General features: G+C 40.5%; 1 long non-coding RNA gene across 1 annotated transcript; it reads left to right on the top strand.

Moving 5' to 3' along the window:
• The first annotated feature begins 1,507 nt into the window (after positions 1–1,507).
• On the top strand, positions 1,508–23,003 carry LOC137251652 (uncharacterized). Its single transcript, XR_010953308.1, has 3 exons — positions 1,508–1,846; positions 1,911–2,119; positions 22,935–23,003. It is a non-coding gene; the product is annotated as an uncharacterized lncRNA (long non-coding RNA).

Here is a 23,003-nt window from a genome sequence, read left to right as displayed (position 1 = left end):
ACTCAATATAAATTTTCTCCTATTATCAATAATTTTTGGTATCTGGCTCATACAGATCGAGATCTAAACAATAAAACAAAAATCACAGAGTATAAAAGGCCGCCACAGTAGAGGCACGAGAATCAGTGTCATTTAAGCAAGCTATTGGTTGTGAAGTATCAGTGTTATTGTGAAGAACTTTAATAAAGGCCATTTTGCATTATTAAATATTGGAGTTATTTATTCAACAGTTTAGCGATACGAACGTTAGTAGAAGGTTGCAAATAAGAGGAATTGCAGTAAATTCGTTACAGTATTATAAATTGTCGGCAAAAGGCGCTCGCGCATTTCTTCTAATCAGATACAGTTTTGTGTTTGCTGGGTTGAGCACATATGGTCAAAAAATTAAAACACAGTTGTTGTTGTTTACCCGACGCGTTTCGACGTTCTTTTTTCTCACGTCATCTTCTGGGGATTTTCTTTAATGCTAAATATGTAAAAATAATATACATATTAACATTTGATACTTTTTTCTAACAATAAAAATGGAACTAAAACTTCACACAAATTTTTTTCTTTTACTTACATTAATTATATTACAATTAGATTATAAATTGCACTTTATTTTTAAACAAACATAAAGAGTCGGCACTTGCATTTTCTTGTTTACTTTGATTTGCATCTCTGAATAACAGCTGAGTAGACGCTGCTGATGTTGTCAAAGTCTTCTTTAAAATTTAGTGTGTTGAGTATTTGTTGTTGTATTCTTATGCTTTCTAGAGACATTCTCGTTTTTTCTCTTTTTTCAATATCTAATATTTCGACATTTGAGAAGTCCACTATATGGTTGCTCTTTGTTAAGTGATGAGCTAAACCGGTGTTCATTTTTTTGTTTGCTGCGTCTTTTTGGTGTTCATTGATACGTATACCCGTTGTCGTTTGGTTGTTCCAATATAACATTTTCCACATTTATCATCATCGCGACCATTGCATGTTATTTTATACACCACATCATTTTGTTGATCTTTTGGAATTGGATCTTTGATTTTTGTAAAAATATAATTAAGTGTGTTGTTCGGCTTGTGCGCGTAGTTAATATTTTTGTTGTTTATTATTTTATGTAGTATTTGATTGTCAGTAAGACCCGGTATGTATGTTACACCGATGCACTTTTTATTAGTGTTATGTCGGGGTTTTGCCTAATTCTATTTATTGCGTTATTAATTAGTCTATCAATAAAGGTGCTTGGATAGCAATTTTTGAATATTAATTTTTTGCTTTCAAGGGTGGTTTGAATGATAGTTAATTAATCGGCCCGATGCGATGGATTTAGTGTACCAATTCATTGATAACTGTTTGTTTTTTCTAATTATTTCTACATCTAGGAAGGATATTTTATTTTCCTTTTCTTTTTCCATAGTGAATTTTATGCTTGTATGTTGCGCATTTAATATTTTTAAGATGTCTTCCGCGTCCTTGGTTTTTATGATCGCCGAAGGCTATAGATACTTTATCGTTGTTTTTAGTTGGATTGGACGGTTGACTACAATTTACCAACAACCGCAGACAGGTTACAGTTCCTTAGATGCTCCTCCCATTTGGTCGGTTTTTGTTTATTTAAACTCCTCCACTGCGTGAGGCTGCATAATGGGATGTTCCGATGAATAGCCAGCCAGTGATTACGGTCCGGTGATTAGGGTAGCGCAGATTAACCTGCAACATGCCAAGATTGGCTCGGATAACCTAATGGTCCTTCTAAGGGAGGAGGACATCGATATATGGCTGATACAGGAACCGTGGGTTTGGTGGTCGAAGATATTGGGCCTGCAGGCAAGAGATTATAACCTCTTTTATACACTTGGAGAAGGTAAGTCGAGGACGTGTATCCTCGTTAAGAATACGTTTAATGCTTTGTTTTTACCTAATTTCAGTACTTATGTCGTTGCAGCGGCAAGGATTGAGTAACGAGGCGGTCGATGCCTAACGATCGCTTCGGTGTATATCGCTCACGATAGACCCGCACCCCCTGAGGAGGTGGAAACGTTAATAAACACACCAGCCGGAAAGGAGATGACGGTCATGGGCTGCGATGCCAACACAAGACACACGGTATGGGGAAGCAGCGAGATGAATGAACGATGTGAGTCTCTTTTTAACACGCTTTTATTAGCTTGGCCTGTATCTATGTATGTAACGGAATCTTTGAGCTAAATTTTATTTATACATTTATTTATTTATTTAAATATAGTAATCTTTGAAATACAATGTTTCTTACAGACTACATAACGAATTAAATTTATTTACAAAGTAACTGTTTAAGTTAAAAATTCATTTAATTGTGATTTGAATTTAGATTTTCCAATTAAGAAATCTATATTCAAAGAATTCGAGAACAAATTAAACTCTCGTAAGGTTCTGATGAGAGGAGCATAATATGCATAGTTAGTCCTCACGCATTCAATAAAAAACAAATCATTACTTCTTAGGTTCCTCTGTGGAACCAAGAAGTTAATTCGTTGTAAAAGAGTCGGAGCGTCTACTATGCCTTGAATGATGTCAAACACAAAGCTAAGCGAAAGCAAGATTCTTCTGTTATCCAACGTCTTCAGGTTAATAAGGAGACATCTAGCATTATAAGACGGAATAGGCTCTTCCAAATTTAATCTGCGCAGGGAAAATTTTATGAAGGTATTTTGCATCCGTTCTAGCCTCTTTATATGAGGGTAGAGGGTTTTATGTTATTCACTCCTACAACTATATCTTCTAAAGTGAGCACCAGAGAGCCAAAATTTATTGCGCTATTTAAATTGGAGACTATATTAGGCGATGATTGAGAATCGCTATCAAAGTTCGATTTGAAGAATTCCCCAAAGAGATTAGCAGCTTCGTAAGTCGAACCTGCCCTAGTCTCATTGTAGAACACGCCTGTTGGAATATTTGAACGAGCCTTCTTCGAGTTAATGTATCGCCAAAAAGACTTAGGGTTACTCTTGAATTCGCGCTGTGCGCACATAATTCCTGTATAGAGATTTATTAAGAGATGTGAACTTCTTCGCATATCTCAAGTAAAAATACTTATAAGAAGAGCCATTTGAAGACTTAAACCTTTTATAAAATTTGTTTCTCAAATTCTTGAATTTCTTCAACTCCTTGGTGTACCATGGAATCCTGTGACAAGATTTTTTCTTAGGTGGTACAAAAGCTCGATATGTTCTAATACGATGTTTTTAAAGGACTCAAAACATTCGACTACCCCGACCCCTTCGAAAAGCACAGCCCAGTCAACAGAGCATAGTTCATTATTCAAAAGCTTTAAGTTATGAGTATTAAAATTAAAATCACGAAACTTCTTTGTTCCCTGGAGTGATGGGGAGGCATAAAAATCAAGTTTCCAGACAAGAGGAACATGATGTTGACTGGCATAAGACAAAGGTTCAGAGCACTAGTCCAATGAGAAATTCATGTTACCAGTTATAAAAATCAGATCCAAAAATCTCATTAATTTATTACAAAAACTATTTATTTGAATTAGATCTATGCTTAAAAACTTATCTACCAGATAAGTTTCGCAAAAGCTGGACATATTACCGGGAATTAAAGATCGGCTATCATCTTAAAAGGACCAGGTTACGTAAGGGAGGTTAAAATCACCCAATACCGGTTTATAGAAGTATGATTAATTTGAAACTTTGCAGACGTATCAAGGCTCGATGACAATGCATTAATGTGATGGTGCGGTGACATAAGGTCAACGGACATAAGGTCAATTGGCCTTATTACCACTTTGAATGGCCATAAGTTTGATTGAAACTTTACACACGTATCAAGGCTCGATGACAATGCATTAGTGTGATGGTGTGGTGACATAAGGTCAACGGCCATAAGGTCAATTGGCCTTATTACCACTTTGAATTGCCATAAGTTTGATTGAAACTTTGCTGACAATGCAATACTGTGATGGTGGGGTGACATAAGGTTAACTGACATAAGGTCAATTGAACTTATGACCACCCCAAATGACCATAGATTTGAAACCTTGCACATAATGCGAAAAACGCATTCCTTTATTAATGATAGAAGTGGATGCATGGCACATCTACGAAAGAGCATGCTGGAGCCCTTTTTAACACGCTTTCATTAGCTTGGCCTGTATCTATCTATGTACCTATGTATCCATGTATGTATGTAACGGAATCTGGAGTAGAGTCGAGAGCCCCTGTAAGGCAGAGCTCCGAACTCCGTTGCGCCTTTTGAAGCATTTTAAGATAGGTACTTTTAGCTAGTGCAGGCTACCAGACCAAGGCACCATAAAGAAGAATCGGGCGCACAATGGCTGTGTAAATCCAGTAGGTCACCTTAGGGGAGAATCCCCAGGAGGTGCCAATTGCCCTCTTGCAGGTGAACAGCTCTGCTGCTGCCTTCTTGGATCGCTCCACAATATGGTCACTCCATAATAGCTTCCTATCCAGAATGACTCCCAAATATTTGACTTGATCGCTAAACGCTAAGAACGTACCCCCAATTCTTGGCGGTGTAAGGTTTGGTACTTTGCACGTCCTCGTGAAGGAGACAAGCTCGGTTTTATCCGGGTTGACTTCCAAACCTGTGGCGAGTTGTACTCCTGGAGCAGCTCCAGGATGTCAGCTGGGTCCGCTGGCGTCACTGGAACCCAGGCTCTAGCCCTTGGTCGTGAGATGATTTCACGCGCCTCCACTACCTTGAGGCGCGCGCCCGGATATACCACCCCTATCAGCGTGACGGCGGCCCTATAGAGGTTTACCGACCTGGCGTCGTCACAGGCAATTAGCTTGACATTGCCCTGGAACCACCCTGCATCGGTGTAAGATGGCGGTGGACCAGGGTTGTCTTTCTTAGTCTTAACGGCCACCGTAGCGATCGCGGCCTCGATCCACTTCCACTGTTGTTTCGGGATCCTGTCATCTTCGCTGCTCTCGTCTATAATGCCAATGATCTGCCGACCCTTGGCAATTTCGGCGAAAGACCGCGTCCAGCCTCCCTGCGTCTTGGCCCTTTTCGGTGCCGTGGGGTTGGATTCCTCCATGGACCGCTGGCGTTTCGAGGTTTTATCACTCTCGACTAAAACTTTTAAAATTACTTGAACTAAAAAATTAAAAATAAATAATAGTTTAAAAAAACTAAAAAAACACGCTTTTATAGCTAACGGAACTAAAAAATAGAAAATAATTTTCAATTAAAAAGAGTTTATAAAACAGTAATAGAAGGTCAAACAATCATTTGTAGTTAATCACCTCAAAATAAAATTATAATAAAATTCAAGTTATTAACAGAATAATTTAATTCACAGTAAAAAGCGTGGGGTGCTTGATATTGAATGTTACAATCATTCTATTGACAACTATCTGAGAGAAAAGATATGAAATGTAGTCAAATGCACCCCAATTAAATTATTATGTTAATAACTTAAATTTTATTATAATTTTATTTTGAGGTGATTAACTATAAATGATTTTTTGACCTTCTACTACTGTTATATAAACTCTTTTTAATTGAAAATTATTTTCTAAAACACGCTTTTATAGCTAACCGAACTAAAAGCTATAAAAGCGTGTTTTATAGTTTTTTTTCAATATTATTTATTGACTATATAGTAGAAATAATCTCAGCATATGTAACAGGGGCAATGCTCCCACCTTTGTTTTCCCAAGTTCAGAGAACTTCGCAGGGTGGGAGGAAGTCCTTGATATCACGATATCCAATGATTACCAAGATCTCTCAGTTAGGAACTGGGAGGTCTCGAAAAAGATCTCCATGTCTGATCATCGTATGACCCGTTTTGAAATAGACTGGGAGAGTGTAATAAAACCACCTTACAGAAATCCTAAGCGAACATCTTGGGGTCTGTTCAGCAGAATAGTCAGGGAGAGGCTAGGTAGGAACAAAGCACCTATTTAATCTTCTGATAGCCTAGACGACCGAGTACGATCTCTGAAAAGTAGTTCTCAGGTAGCATATAGGGTTGCAGCAAGAAGACCTTCCCTTCTTGGTGGAACAAGAACCTTAACGATCTAAGGTCGAATCTCAGGAAGGTATTCAATATATACCATTCAACAGATGACTTTCACCAGTATAGGACCTCCATGAGGGAATACAAGAAAGCAAAATCCTGGCGGGAACACTGCGAGTCCATCGATTCCACGAAGGACTCAGCAAGACTAGGAAAGATATTTGCCAGTTGTCATTCAAATAAGACCTTTGTCAAACGCGCTGATGGAGCATGGGCAGGATCAGCGGCTGAGACACTAGACATTTTCATAGATGCTCACTTTCCGGATGGCCCCGGAGAGGTAGCTCAAGTAGAAGTAGTGGAACAGCAGGAGTCTACTGACCAACTTATAGCTAAGCTCTTAGCAGAAGATAAAATCGCCTGGGCGATAAACAGCTTTTCGCCATACAAAACACCAGGGGTTGATGGTGTTCTCCCCATCATGTTGCAAAAGACTCAAAAATATTTGGTTAAGGAGCTAAAAGATATTTTCTGTGCATGTATACGCTATAGCCACGTTCCTTTCTCGTGGAGGAAAACTTGGGTGGTCTTCATACCTAAGGCAGGAAGAAATCCCCTTCTTCCTGCCTTAGGTATGAAGACCACCCAAAAATATTTGAACTGGCCAAGGATTTTAGGCCAATAAGTCTTACCTCTTTTGTGCTAAAAACTCTGGAGTGATTGCTTGATGTTCATATAAGAGAACTTCTGGATAAGAGTCCTCTTTCCACGGCACAACACGCTTACCTGAGGAGAAATCTACAGTGATTGCGCTACATGAGGTGGTGCGGTCGGTGGAGAAATCCCTCATGCATAAACAATTCACTCTAGCCGCGTTTGTTTGGTGCTTTCAATAACGTGAAGGCTTACGTGATAAGATCAACTCTCGGAAGGACAGGGGTGGAGGAACCAATAAGAAATTGGATCTAGTCTCTTCTCCTCAACCGAGGGATAACAGATGAGCTCGGAAGAGCAAAAATAGTTAAGCAGATAAGTCGAGGCACGCCACAAGGTGGGGTGCTCTCGCCTCTGCTGTGGATTACTACCATCACCGCCATTTTAACAAAACTCGAAGCAAATGGTGCGAAGGTCGTGGCGTACGCCGACGATGTGGAAATCTTGATTTCGGGTTCTTTCTCTTCAGTGATGAGTGAAATCATGGAGAGAGCGTTGGCAGAACTAAGATGTGGGCTTAGGCTAAATCCGGAGAATAAGGATTTACTACTCATCATAAAGAGGTACAAACCACCTACCTTTGAATTACCAATGTTATACGGCCAGCAACTAACACTATCAAGCAGTACCAGGTACCTGGGACTAACTATAGACTCAAAACTCAATTGGAAAGCGTGCATCGAGGAGCGAGTGCGGAAGGCCTGCGTCACTTTCTATGCTTGTAAGGCGATGTTCGGTAAGAAGTGGGGTATCAGGCCGAAGATGGTCCTTTTGCTGCATGAGACAGTAGTGTGGCCAGTGCTGGCGGATGGCTCTATAGTGTGGTGGGAAGCTCTTAGCAAGAAGTGAAAGCTTACCAGGCTACAGAAGGTCCAACGTACTGCATGCGTTGGGGCCACCGGAGCCTGCCGCCCCTGCCCCTGTGCGGCTTTGGACCCCATCTTAAACCTGCTTCTGATAGACATGCACATACTATGTACAGCGGTGCAGACCGCACTGAGACTTAGACAGTCTGGGTGTTGGAAGGATACTCAGAAGGGGCATGGCAGCATCCTTAATCTACCCCGACGGGGGTACTAAATTCCGACATAGATTATAATCCCCGCAAACTTCAGTTTGATGGCAACATAACCACTATCATTCCAAGTAGGAATGATTGGAAGATGGGAGTGCCTCCAGGTAGGGTAGGTTAGGTTAGGTAGGGTGGACTTGGACAACATGAAGTCCGTTGTGATACCACATATAATAAACTAAAATAACGGTGACGTAGATATATCTACTTAGAGAATCGTTGCGTAGCAACGATAAAGTTCCGAATGATCCCGATCTCAACCTTGGATAGATCCTCGGGATATCCAAGTGAGTCGCGACCGAAATACTTTCACCTGGTTCTGGCAAAAGCTGGGCAATCAAGCATAGAGTGATTTGGTGATTCCACGTCATCGTCCTTCATACAGCCGCAGCAGGATGGAGTTTCCAATATATTGAGACGTACCGCAGGGATACCCATGGAACAGTGCCCTGTCAAAACCCCAATGACCATTGATAGGTGAGCCTTAGTGAACCCAATTATTCCAGCAGTCCTCCTGCCATCCACTTTCGGCCAGAAAGATCTTGCTACCCTGCAAGACGTAGTGTCCGCCAAACGTTTGCTGAGCTGACTCGATGCCCAGCTATGGAGGAGCAATCCACAGGTGGCTAGAGGAATTCCGACATCCCTACAGCCATCTTCATCCGGTTCAGTTGTACCGATTCGGGTTAAGAGATCCGCTTGACAATTACCCGGAATATCATTATGGCACGGGACCCAGATAATCTTAATTGTAAAACAAGTAAGGAAGGCTAAGTTCGGGTCTAACCGAACATTACATACTCAGCTGAGAGCTATGGAGACAAAATAAGGGAAAATCACCATGTAGGAAAATGAACCTAGGCTAACCCTGGAAGGTGTTTGTATGACGTGTATCAAATGGAAGGTATCAAAGAGTATTTTAAGAGGGAGTAGACCATAGATCTATGGGTGGACGCCATTTAGGGATATCGCCATAAAGGTGGACCAGGGCGGAATCTAGAATTTGTTTGTATGATATGGGTATGAAATGAAGGGTGTTAATGAGTATTTTAAAAGGGATTGGACTTAGTTCAATAGGTGGACGCCTTTTCGAGATATCGCCATAAAGGTGGACCAGGGGTGACTCTAGAATTGGTTTGTACGATATGGGCATCAAATGAAAGGTGCTAATGAGTATTTTAAAAGGAAGTGGGCCTTAGTTCTATAGGTTGACGCCTTTTCGAGATATCGCCATAAAGGTGGACAAGGGGTGACTCTAGAATTTGTTTGTACGATTTGGGTATCAAATGAAAGGTGTTAATGAGTATTTTAAAAGGGCGTGGGCCTTAGTTCTATAGGTGGACGCCTTTTCGAGATATCGCCATAAAGGTGGACCAGGGGCGACTCTAGAATTTGTTTGTACGATATGGGTATCAAATGAAAGGTGTTAATGAGTATTTTAAAAGGGCGTGGGCCTTAGTTTTATAGGTAGACGCCTTTTCGAGATATCGCCATAAAGGTGGACCAGGGGCGACTCTAGAATTTGTTTGTACGATATGGGTATCAAATGAAAGGTGTTAATGAGTATTTTAAAAGGGCGTGGGCCTTAGTTTTATAGGTGGACGCCGTTTCGAGATATAGCCAAAATGTGAACCAGGGGTGACTCTAGAATTTGTTTGTACGATATGTGTATCAAACGAAAGGTGTTAATAAGTATTTTTAAAGGGCGTGGGCCTTAGTTCTATAGGTAGACGCCTTTTCGAGATATCGCCAAAAAGGTGGACCAGGGGCGACTCTATAATTTGTTTGTACGATATTGGTATCAAATGAAAGGCGTTAATGAGTATTTTATGAGTATTTTTCTATAGGTGGAAGGCTTTTCGAGATATCGCCATAAAGGTGGACCAGGGGTCATTCTAGAATTTGTTTGAACGATATGGGTATCAAATGAAAAGTGTTAATGAGTATTTTAAAAGGGCGTGGTGGTAGTTGTACATGTGAAGACGTTTTCGAGATATTGACCAAAATGTGGACCAGGGTGGCCCAAAACATCATCTGTCGGGTACCCTAATTTATTTATATATGTAATACCACGAACAGTATTCCTGCCAAGATTACAAGGGCTTTTGATTTCGCCCTGCAGAACTTTTTCATTTTGTTCTACTTAATATGGTTGTTGTCACGCCCATTTTGCAAAGTTTTTTTCTAAAGTTAAATTTTGCGTCAATAAACCAATCCAATTACCATGTTTCATCCCTTTTTTCGTATTTGGTATAGAGTTATGGCATTTTTTTAATTTTTCGTAACTTTCGATATCGAAAAAGTGGGCGTGGTCATAGTCGGATTTCGCCCATATTTTATACCAAGATAAAGTGACTTCAGATAAGTACGTGAACTAAGTTTAGTAAAGATATATCGATTTTTGCTCAAAATATCGTATTAACGGCCGAGCGGAAGGACAGACGGACGCCTGTGTAAAAAAACTGGGCGTGGCTTCAACCGATTTCGCCGTTTTTCACAGAAAACCGTTATCGTTATAGAATCCAAATTTCACAAGGATTCGTAAATTTTTGTTCGATTTATGGCATTAAAAGTATCCTAGACAAATTAAATGAAAAAGGGCGGAGCCACGCCCATTTTGAAATGTTCTTTTATTTTTGTATTTTATTGCACAATTACATTACTGGAGTCGAATGTTAACATAATTTACTTATGTACTGTAAAGATATGGAATTTTTTGTTAAAATTTGACTTAAAAAAAAAAACAATTTTTTTAAGTGGGCGTGGTCGCTCTCTGATGTTGCTAACTTTTATTAAGCATACATATAGTAATAGGAGTAATGTTCCTGCCAAATTTCATCATGATATCTTCAACGACTGCCAAATTACAGCTTGCTAAACTTTTTAATTACCTTCTTTTAAAAGTGGGCGGTGCCACGCCCATTGTCCAAAATTTTACTAATTTTCTATTCTGCGTCATAAGGTCAACACACTTACCAAGTTTCATCGCCTTGTCTGTCTTTGGCAATGAATTATCGCATTTTTTCTGTTTTTCGAAATTTTCGATATCGAAAAAGTGGGCGTGGTTATAGTCCGATATCGTTCATTTTAAATAGCGATCTGAGATGAGTGCCCAGGAACCTACATACCAAATTTCATCAAGATACCTCAAAATTTACTCAAGTTATCGTGTTAACGGACAGACGGACGGACGGACATGGCTCAATCAAATTTTTTTTCGATACTGATGATTTTGATATATGGAAGTCTATATCTATCTCGATTTCTTTATACCTGTACAACCAACCGTTATCCAATCAAAGTTAATATACTCTGTGAGCTCTGCTCAACTGAGTATAATAATTCGATGCAATCGCAAGTGAGGTCTGGCACTCAGACCACCCTCGATCGCACTGTAATTGGGTTCAAGGCCTTTATAGCCACTATCAGAGTAGATGTTAAATTCCCTAACCGTAGTAGCACTACAGTGATCAGCCAAGTTAAACTTGCGGTTTACATTAGCCCCCCCGCCAACTTTTCCGTTCGACCCATCCATGAACAAGTTAACGGGTCCTATGTCGCAGATAAATCCTCTTCCCCACTCCTCCCTCGGGGGAATGACTGGGGTGAAGATTGCATAGAGAGCGGTTATCGGTATACAATAGTCCGTCCTGTCCGGGATAAAGTCCAAACTGGTAAGAAGGCTAGAGTGTCCGAAGTCAGAAAGCCCAAAACCCATATCACGAAGCCTGACCAACGACCGGGCCGCGGCTGCGTTTCCCGCAATATCTAAAAAAAAATAAACGTAAGGTGCGATAACCTCCGAAGAGATCTAAGGCCGAGCTTCTCTTCCAATTTGCGTCCTGCTCCTCTTGATTTTCCCTACAAATTGGCCGGACGGGACCTACATGTTTTATGCCGACTCCGAACGGCATCTGCAAGGCAGATGAGTTTTCACTGAGAGCTTTTCATGGCAGAAATACGCCCGGAGCGCCTCCCAAACACTGCCGAGGGGCGACCCCGCTTAGTAAAATTTTCTTCTAATTGTAAAACCTTATTTCTAAAATTTTGATGTTGCTTTTTCCGGGGTATGACCCAGGGCATGCGGTGTGGTAGGCGGGGCACGCTACCATCACACCACGGTGGCCGCCGCAATATCTACTGGATGTATATTCAGCATGATATTCAGTGCCAAGGTAGGTGTTGTTCTCAGAGCGCCACTGATACCGATCAGCGCCGTCCGTTGCACTGACACTAACATTTTGGAGGTGCTCGTCGTGTCCAGTGCTTTCCACCAGATCAGCACCCCATAGAGCAGAATAGGTTTGACCACCATCTCATAAAGCCAGTATACTACTCCTGGCGAGAGCCCCCATCTCTTTCCGATAGCCCCCCTACAGCAGTACAAGGCAACCGCGGCCTGCCTGGCCCTATCTTCCACATTGGGTCTCCAGGACAGTTTCTTGTCCAGAACAATCCCCAAATATTTAACCCTGTCAGAAAGTACCAACGGTACCCCTCCAATCGAGGGAGTTCTGAAGTCGGGTATCTTATATCTCCTTGTAAAAAGACCAATTATGTTTTTCCCGGGTTGACCGGCAATCCACATGCTTTAGCCCAACCTAGCCACAGTATGCAGGTAGCCCTGCAGAACATCGCGCAATGGGTCCAGAAATTTGCCTCTGACTAGGATAACAGGTCATCTGCATAGGCAACCACCCTACAGCCATTGGCTTCCAGCTCCACAAGAAGCTCGTTGACTACCACCACCCAGAGCAGAGGAGATAGGACACCCCCCTGTGGCGTGCCCCTGCACACCTTCCTCTCAGTTATGGCCCCTCCCCACTCAGCTGCGACAATTCTGCTGCATAGAAGTTTGCTAATAAAATCAACCAAAGCCGCTTCGACTCCTAAACCCACCAGAGCTCTTTCGATTTCCCCCGGTAGACATTGTTAAAAGCCCCCTCGATGTCTGGAAAGGCACCCATAGCAAACTCTTTGTGTTCTAGGGACCCTTCTATTTGCTTTACAATCGAATGGAGAGCCGTTTCCGTCGATCTGCCCTGACAATAGGCATGCTGTGGAGCCGACAGTAACCCCCGAAGAATCCTTTCCCTTAGGTACAGGTCAATCAACCGCTCAAACGTCTTAAAAAGAAACGACGAGAGACTGATTGGCCTGAAATCCTTAGGTAATATATGAGAGCTTCTGCCGGCCTTCGGAATGAAGATGACCCTAACCGTGTGACACGACTTCGGGATATAGTTAAGCCTGAGGCAGTTAGTGTAGATGATGGCCAACCAGCGGCAGTAAATCCCTAAAGACTTTTGAAGTTGCGTAGGAATCCGGGCCGGGAGACTTATAGCGCTTGAACAAACTTATAGCCCAGGTTATTTGACTTCCCCGTAGTGGAATGGCAGGCATTTCTGCATGGCCAGCGACCGCCGACCATGCAGGCGAAGATCCCTGCGCAACTGGGACATCGGGAAAATGATTGTCCAGTAAAAGCCTTAGGGAATCCTCACTACTCATCGACCAGTCTCCACCATCATCTCTCAGATACCCCCGAGGGCCGGGAGAGAGTATTTTTCTAAGCCTCGCGGATTCATTGCAGCCTTCTGCGTTTTCGCAGAAGCTTCGCCATGAATCTCGCTTGGCTATCCTCATTTCATATTTATAAATCCCTAGACTCACCTTATAGAGCTCCCAGTCCGAGGGTAATTTACTCATCCTGGCTCTGTTAAAGAGCCGCCTACTGGACGCTCTTAGGTCGCCAAGAGAATCAGACCACCAAGGCGGCTTGTCCTTCCTCCTGTAAGTTTTCAATGAACAGGACTGTTGAAAGGCGCTATTGCTTGCCGAGATGAAGTTTTCCACTAGAACGTCTATCTCAGATTCGGACAGGTCCGAACCAATGATAGGCGTCGCAAGCAATAGCTCTCCCAGCTTCCTACAATACAAGTGCCAGTTCGTACTTTTAGGGATCCTAAAAGATATTTTACCGGGACTTTCTTCGTTCACCGAGAACTGAATATATTGGTGATCAGGGAAGGAGTGCTCATTGAGAACCCTCCAGCCAGATATCCGATCTTCCAGTTCTTTGCTAACCAGGGTGAGGTCCAGCACCTCCGCCCTTACCGCAGTAATAAAAGTCGTCATTCCCCCTATTACATATACAAAGTCCCTCATCTACAAATAAAAGTAAATAAAGACTCACCTCTGTGTTCGTATCCGAGCTACCCCATATGCTATGGTGGGCATTAGCATCGGCACCTATGATTACACCAACACCTCTCCGCCTTGCTTCAGCGGTGATTTCGTCCAGTATCACAGGTGGTGGTCCCGTTACGTCCCCACGGGGCATGTACGCTGAGACCACCCACATTTCGTTACTGCCTCGCTCGAGGCAGACCGTGGTTACGTCAGCATTGCTGAAATTAGAGAGAATAAAAGCTTTAAATTCCTTTTTAATAAGCACACAGGATCTAGGCCTACCTGCCTCCCCATGCACCAAGGTTTTGAATTTGCCCGTCCTTAATCCAGAAAATTTTCCGCCGTTACTACTCAGCCACGGCTCCTGGACAAGGACCATATCCACTCCGCCTTTTTCAAGATAGAGCAACAAGTTGACGGAAGCCGCCTTATAATGCTGAAGATTGATTTGGCGGATTTCCATCAACGCCACTCTTCTTTTGCACCCCATCCTTGGCGGATTTGCCCTCGGAGGCTAGGAGATCCTCCTCACCCCCAAACAGACAATTTACACTGATGACGGATCCCGCCATCGATGATTCGCCCTCGGAGGCTAGTAGCTCCTCCTCTGCCCTATCAGCAAGACGACTAGCACTGATGACAGACAGGTCCGGCAGGCAACCACACTCGAGCCCTCGGTCGAAGGGGGAGATCCATCTGTTCCACGGCCTCGAGCCGGGCTCTCCTCCAGACCTCCCCAACCAAAGAAATTATTCTCTTAAAGATACAGGCCGACCCCTCGTCAACACAAGTAATCAATCTAAATCCATGATATCACCCCGAGTATTCAAAGCATGGCCGCGGACCTGGGTTCTCCATAACAGCGATCATATAGGCCGCTGATATGGTTCTGGCGACCCACGGCCACTCCTCCCGGGAGATGGCACCATCCTCCCTACTCCTATCCAGGACACCGAGGGTGATGGAGCCCGCTCGTTTAGCGATTTCGCTAAACGCAAATGCGTCCCCACCTCCTCGGGTCCTCTTTGTCGTTGAGGAATTCCGCTCATCCGACCTTTGCAGCTTCCTAGCCCCCAGACCCTGTTGCTCACCGCATGCTTCGACACCGGTGTGTAGTTGTTGTTGTTGTTGTTGTAGCGATAAGGTTGCTCTCCGAAGGCTTTGGGGGGTGTTATCGATGTGATGGTCCCTTGCCGGATACGGATCCGGTACGCTCCGGTACCACAGCACCATTAAGGTGCTAGCCCGACCATCTCGGGAACGAATTATGTGGCCACATTAAACCTTCAGGCCATCCATGAGAAGCCTGGGGTCGCCAGAGCCTCGTCTGTTAGTGAAACAGGATTCGCCGCGGATAGGTGAGGTTGACAATTGGGTTTGGAGAAGCTATATATTCCGCCGTTACTACTCAGCTACGGCTTCTGGACAAGGACTATATCCACTCCGCCTTTTTCAAGACAGAGCAACAAGTTTGCGGAAGCCGCCTTAGAATGCTGAAGATTGATTTGACGGATTTCCATCAACACCACTCTTCTTAAAAGTTACAACTGAACAACACCCCCACTGACAAGCTGGTAATGGTAGCTGAGAAAACTGAGAATGAGAATGTTCTCTCTTAACAATTGTGGGAGACTGAGGGCAAAATTAAAACGACGTATGACTCAGTATGACTGTCACAGACGTACGTTATCTCACTAGGGTTAAGTATTAAATGGGAATATTTACATGAATGCTTATAACTTTTGTATTAGTCCATCGTTTTTGTTGAATGAAAGCTTATTTTTTTGTAATAAAACAGAACTTAGAGAGAAAAAAACAAGTCTGCAAAAAAATAAAAAGTTTTCGAGATCCTTCCTCGCAAAGTACAAATTTTTTTTATATTTTTACAAAAAAAAAATGGAAAAAAATCCGTAATGATTGTTCGTTATCTTTGAATCGGCAGGGCCTAGCAAAAAGTGTTGTATGCATAGTTTATAAAAAATTGTATTTCCTTTTAAAAGCTTCAAACCCTTTTGGAATTGCTCAATTCGTTTAATTAATGATTAAGTGAACCCAATTTGTTTTTTTTTGGAAAAAAACCGTTATTCGTAAAGATATCAAAAACGTTACCATAGAATTAAAAATAACCTTGATTTTCGATATCAGGGGGTGATTTTACATAGGAATTTTATAATGGCGTCTCTGGTGCATTTTGGCTGTAAACCAGTGTTATTAATACTGATGTCAATATGCGTCGTTTGACATCTCTCTCGATATTTTTGGTAGCGTATTAGCAATCGACCCCTCAACTGGACTTTTACCGAATTGTCAAAATCGGTGGAGCCTATCGGCTGCTATTCAACTTTAAAAGAAAAAGGACAAAGAAAATTCAAATGGCGATAATTAAGGTTACAGTATTTTTTGAAAAAATCGAAGACGAACATTTGTTTGTATTATCGATAGATATCAAATAATATCTTTGTTGCTCAAAAATAAATTATGACGTTTTTCGGTGATCACTTTCAGAAATTTTCACTCTGCGTCTTTAAACATAACATTTATTTACATTGTTATTATTACATTGTTTTATTAAAATTATATAAATATGAAATGTACACACCCAGTGATGATAAAAGTACCAAATAAAAAATACAAAAAGTATTTAAAAACAGAATACATACATACTTTCGAAAATACTTTGAAATCTAAAGCTTACATTTTGGTATTTTTAAGCGCTGTACACCGATCAAAAGCAAACATTCAAGAAAAATTTTGCATTTTTCTTGAGAATCAAAATAGCAGTAGGCACAAAATTTTGGCATTTTACGATGCATGGCAATTTATACATGAATACCGCTTTTATAAAAATAAAACACAATTTATGAAACTTTTTGATACCATTCGATGACGAACTTGCACGTAGGGGAGCAGAGTGGGGTGAGGGAATAGCCAGTGTCGAAGCAGGTATACCCCTGGGGGTGGCCAAGAAAGTTATTCGAGATTTTTAGGTGAACAAAGCTCGACAAAAATTTAAGAGCATCGCGGGTTGTGCGATTTCAAAAGGCATTTGATTGGCCGGACTACAATGAAAAGAAAACAAGGAATCTGCTGGGGAGATCTAGGGCCGACACTCATAGACTTATAGCGGTCTGCACTGGTCACTGGGCTTTAGGCACGCATGCGGAAAAGATGGGTATTCCGCACAATGACCACTGCATAAGTTGTAAGAATATAGATGAAAAAGAGACTGTCAAGCATTTTCTGTGTATATGCCCGGCTCTGGCTAGAACCCATTTAAGATTATTCGGGAGCCCTTTTTTGGAAGATCTAGGGAGATTGGCGGAAATAGGGTTGGCAAACATTCTTGATTTTATAAACAACTCAGGTTGGTTATAAAGCATATCCATGTAGTACTCAGTAGGTTCAGACGAGTTTTATGGCATCAAAACGGCTTTTCATTAGCAACTTGGGCGACCATGGTCGCATCCATTATACCTCCCTACCTACCTACATTTATTTTACTGGAAGAATTTCCAGCTCTCTAAATAACTCCATGCTATGGTGGAAACGGTTCACATTACCAATTTTCCTTATGACCCATTTTTTAATAGTAAGGAGTTGCTGGATTTTACTGTAAGAAGCACCACCCCAGCAGCATATGCCATATTGAATCTTAGAGTGAACCAAAGGGTAATAAAGCGTTGTGTTTGAACATATCTTCCTTAGACTATAAAAATAACGCACAGTGGATCACATATATGACTTCAGGCGAGAAATATGTGTTGACCAACTTAAAGATTGGTCCACAGAAATACCCAGATATTGGAAGGTATCAACTCTTTCAATTGGGAAACACTTGTAGAAAGTTTAAAGTAAATTAAAACGAAAATATAATTTGAAGAGCGCTTATACTCAGCGCAGACATCAGATTGATTTTTATTCATGAATACTTTCTTTTTTATAGTAAAATTACTTACAATACTATTACAACATTTACATACAATACTTACACACTAAGAATAACTACATTCTATTTCTATATACCTATTCAGTAGAATATTCTTATTACTGAACTATATAATAATGTTTGGTCAGTCGCACCGACAAACCGACGCTGTCGATCAGGCATGTTGATCGATACGTGAGTTAGTGAGTGTTACGCTTATGGGTTAAAAAACTGTAAACGGATACGGCTCCCCGCTGGGTTCAATATAACTTATCTATGCCGCTATGACTATGTCGCTATGAGTTATTTGTGTGTGGTCGAAAGTGAAATTAATTTGCTTGTGCATTACAAGCTAGACTTATTCTGGCATTTACATAAATACAAGTATCTTGTATTGTGGTAATGCCACACCATCCACCTTTAAGAAGAGTCACATACACTTGAGAACAATTGTATGTGATCCTTAAAGTGACTTAATGACCCATTTAGAGTTTAAAAAATTTTAGTTGCTTTCTAGTTTGCTATTTTAATTTATTGTATTGCGGTAACTTGATATTGAGCGTGAAGAGTTTGTTTACTTATTTTTATATCCGTTTACATTTGCTTGACATGTGTGATTTTTTGTGCTGGCCTTTTATACTCAGTTGAGCAAAGCTCACAGAGTATATTAACTTTGATTGGATAACGGTTGGTTGTACAGGTATAAAGGAATCGAGATAGATATAGACTTCCATATATCAAAATCATCAGTATCGAACAAAAATTCGATTGAGCCATGTCCGTCCGTCCGTCTGTCCGTTAACACGATAACTTGAGTAAATTTTGAGATATCTTGATGAAATTTTGTATGTAGGTTCCTGGGCACTCATCTCAGATCGCTATTTAAAATGAACGATATCGGACAATAACCACGCCTACTTTTTCGATATCGATAATTTCGAAAAGCCGAAAAAGTGCGATAATTCATTACCAAATACGGATTAAGCGATGAAACTTGGTAGTTGAGTTGTATTTATGACGCAGAATAGAAAACGAGTAAAACTTTGGACAATGGGCGTGGCACCGCCCACTTTTAAAAGAAGGTAATTTGAAAGTTTTGCAAGCTGTAATTTGGCAGTCGTTGAAGATATCATGATTAAATTTGGCAGGAGCGTTACTCTTATTACTATATGTCTGCTCAATAAAAATTAGCAAAATCTGAGAACGACCACGCCCACTTTTTAAAAGTTTTTTTTTTTTAATTCAAATTTTAAAAGAAAAGTTAATATCTTTACAGTATATAAGTATATTATGTCAACATTCAACTCCAGTAATGATATGGTGCAATAAAATACAAAAATAAAAGAAAATTTCAAAATGGGCGTGGCTTCGCCCTTTTTCAATTAATTTGTCTAAGATGCTTTTAATGCCATAAGTCGAACAAAAATTTACCAATCCTTGTGAAATTTGGTAGAGGCTTAGATTCTAGAACAATAACTGTTTTCTGTGAAAAAGGGCGAAATCGGTTGAAGCCACGCCCAGTTTTTATACACAGTCGACCGTCTGTCCTTCCGCTCGGCCGTTAACACGATAACTTGAGCAAAAATCGATATATCTTTACTTCACGTACTTATCTGAACTCACTTTATATTGGTGTAAAAAATGGCCGAAATCCGACTATGACCACGCCCACTTTTTCGATATCGAATATTACGAAAAAAGAAAAAAATTTCATAATTATATACCAAATACGAAAAAAGGGATGAAACATGGTAATTGTATTGGTTTATTGACGCAAAATATAACTTTAGAAAAAAACTTGTTAAAATGTTTGTGACACCTACCATATTAAGTAGAAGAAAATGAAAAAGTTTTGCAGGGCGAAACCAAAAGCCCTTGGAATCTTGGAAGGAACACTCTTCGTGGTATTACATATATAAATAAATTAGCGGTACCCGACAGATGATGTTCTGGATCACCCTGGTCCACATTTTGGTCGATATCTCGAAAACGCCTTCACATATACAACTAAGGGCCACTCCCTTTTAAAACCCTCATTAATACCTTTAATTTGATACCCATATCGTACAAACACATTCTAGAGTCACCCCTGGTCCACCTTTATGGCGATATCTCGAAAAGGCGTCCACCTATAGAACTAAGGCCCACGCCCTTTTAAAATACTCATTAACACCTTTCATTTGATACCCATATCGTACAAAAAAATTCTAGACTCACCCCTGCCCACCTTTATGGCGATATCTCGAAAAGTCATCCGACTATAGAACTAAGGCCAACTCCCTTTTAAAATACTCATTAACAGCTTTCATTCGATACCCATATAGTACAAACAAATTCTAGAGTCACCCCTGGTCCATCTTTATGGCGATATCTCGAAAAGGCGTCCAACTATAGAACTAAGGCCCACGCCCTTTTAAAATACTCATTAACACCTTTCATTTGATACCCATATCGTACAAAAAAATTCTAGAGTCACCCCTGCCCACCTTTATGGCGATATCTCGAAAAGTCATCCACATATAGAACTAAGGCCAACTCCCTTTTAAAATACTCATTAACATCTTTCATTTGATACCCATATCGTACAAACAAATTCTAGAGTCAACCCTGGTCCACCTTTATGGCGATATCCCGAAAAGGCGTCCACCTTTTAGAACCAAGGCCCACGCCCTTTTAAAATACTCATTAACACCTTTCATTTGATACCCATATCGTACAAACAAATTCTAGAGTCACCCCTGGTCCACCTTTATGGCGATATCTCGAAAAGGCGTCCACCTATAGAACTAAGGCCCACGCCCTTTAAAAATACTCATTAACGCCTTTCATTTGATACCCATATCGTACAAACAAATTCTAGAGTCACCCCTGGTCCACCTTTATGGCGATATCTCGAAAAGGCGTCCACCTATAGAACTAAGGCCCACGCCCTTTAAAAATACTCATTAACGCCTTTCATTTGATACCCACATCGTACAAAAAAATTCTAGAGTCACCCCTGGCCCACCTTTATGGCGATATCTCAAAAAGGCATCCACCTATAGAACTAAGGCCCACTCCCTTTTAAAATACTCTTTAACACCTTTCATTTGATACCCATATCGTACAAACAAATTCTAGAGTCACCCCTGGTCCACCTTTATGGCGATATCTCGAAAAGGCGTCCACCTATAGAACTAAGGCCCACGCCCTTTTAAAATACTCATTAACACCTTTCATTTGATACCCATATTGTACAAACGCATTCTAGAGTCACCTCTGGTCCACGTTTATGGCGATATCCCGAAAAGGCGTCCACCCATAGAACTAAGGCCCACTCCCTTTTAAAACACTTATTAACACCTTTCGTTTGATACCCATATTGTGCAAATGCATTCTAGAGTAAACCCTGGTCCACTTTTATAACGATATTCCGAAAAGGCGTCCACCTTTTAAAACCAAGGCCCACGCCCTTTTAAAATACTCATTAACACCTTTCATTTGATACCCATATCGTACAAACAAATTCTAGAGTCACCCCTGGTCCACATTTATGGCGATATCTCGAAAAGGCGTCCACCTATAGAACTAAGGCCAACTCCCTTTTAAAATACTCATTAACATCTTTCATTTGATACCCATATCGTACAAACAAATTCTAGAGTCAACCCTGGTCCACCTTTATGGCGATATCCCGAAAAGGCGTCCACCTTTTAGAACCAAGGCCCACGCCCTCTTAAAATACTCATTAACACCTTTCATTGGATACTCATATCGTACAAACAAATTCTAGAGTCATCCCTGGTCCATCTTTTTGGCGATATCTCGAAAAGGCGTCCATCTATAGAACTTAGGCCCACGCCCTTTTAAAATACTCATTAATACCCATATCATACAAAATAAATTCCTCTTAAAATACTCTTTAATACCTGCCATTTGATACGCATGTCATACAAACACATTCCAGGATTACCCTAGGTTCTTTTTACAACATGGTGAATTTCCCTTACTTTGTTTCCACAGCTCTCAACTGAGTATGTAATGTTCGGTTACACCCGAACTTAGCCTTCCTTACTTGTTTCTTTTGTTCTTTTGTGTGTACATTTTTTAATATGTTTTGAAGGGAGGAACGTGTATAATATATATATGTATATTTGTATGGTTATGTGCTTGTGATTATGAATAATGTTTTGCATCAAGTGTTATTGACATTTGTTTTTATCTACATATCAGAATTTTAAATGTGTTTTGCACAGCCGGTCTTTAAGAGCGTCGACTCACTTAAAAATCGGCATGTGTTGACAAATTATTATGAAGTAACCTTAACTTGATGCCAACATGACTTTATATTTATATATTTATTTTCCCTTTGTTTGTTTACATTTTTATTGCCGAGTAAATTGGAATGTCTATAGTTTGATTGTTTTGATTTTTTTTTTTCAAATCATTTGGGTTACTAGCAAATGTTTTATATTGGTTTAAACCTATTATTATGGATTATATGTGTAGCTTAAAGTAAAAATATTTCCTATTATTATTTTTTATTCTATTGGTATATTTGAAATAAAAATATTTTGTACTACTATTTTTTATTCTATTTTGGACTTAGAATAAAAGATTTTTTTCTATTAGTATTCCCTATTCTACCTGTGGCTAAAGTAAAAATATTTTTTCTATTATGTAAACTTATGACCTCTTGAATTGTGAGGTTTTCCTAAAGGAGACCCAGGTGCCTAAATATTTATATTTATTTCTAATAACTTTTTATCCCATTCCCTCCCCTCGGTGACCATCGGTAGTATATTTTAAGACCCCCCCCCCCCCCCTCTTTAGTTTTCACGTAGTAGTTCATAAGTATGATTTTTAATTATTTTTTGCTAAGTTAAAAAAAAAAAAATTATTTGATTTATATTTGTTTCTATTAATTCGGCACCCGCCGCGTTACGCGAAGCGTGCGTGCATACATATAATTACAAGTTAATAATATTAAGAAGAAAAAATGTATTTAAAAACATATTCGAACAACAACTTAATTTATAAAGTCTTTTTCCTGTTTATTTCTTTTCATCTAATTCAACTTTATAAAGAATACGCTTCCAGCATCAAGCCACTGGGATACATCGTAGATTATGGGAGCAGTAGCATCAGCAGTTTCC

The sequence above is a fragment of the Eurosta solidaginis genome, chromosome 5, assembly GCF_040869045.1.
Source record: "Eurosta solidaginis isolate ZX-2024a chromosome 5, ASM4086904v1, whole genome shotgun sequence".
Lineage (NCBI taxonomy): Eukaryota > Metazoa > Arthropoda > Insecta > Diptera > Tephritidae > Eurosta > Eurosta solidaginis.
The sequence above is the reverse complement of the archived record's forward strand: the minus strand, read 5'-3'. Positions and strand labels throughout refer to the sequence as shown.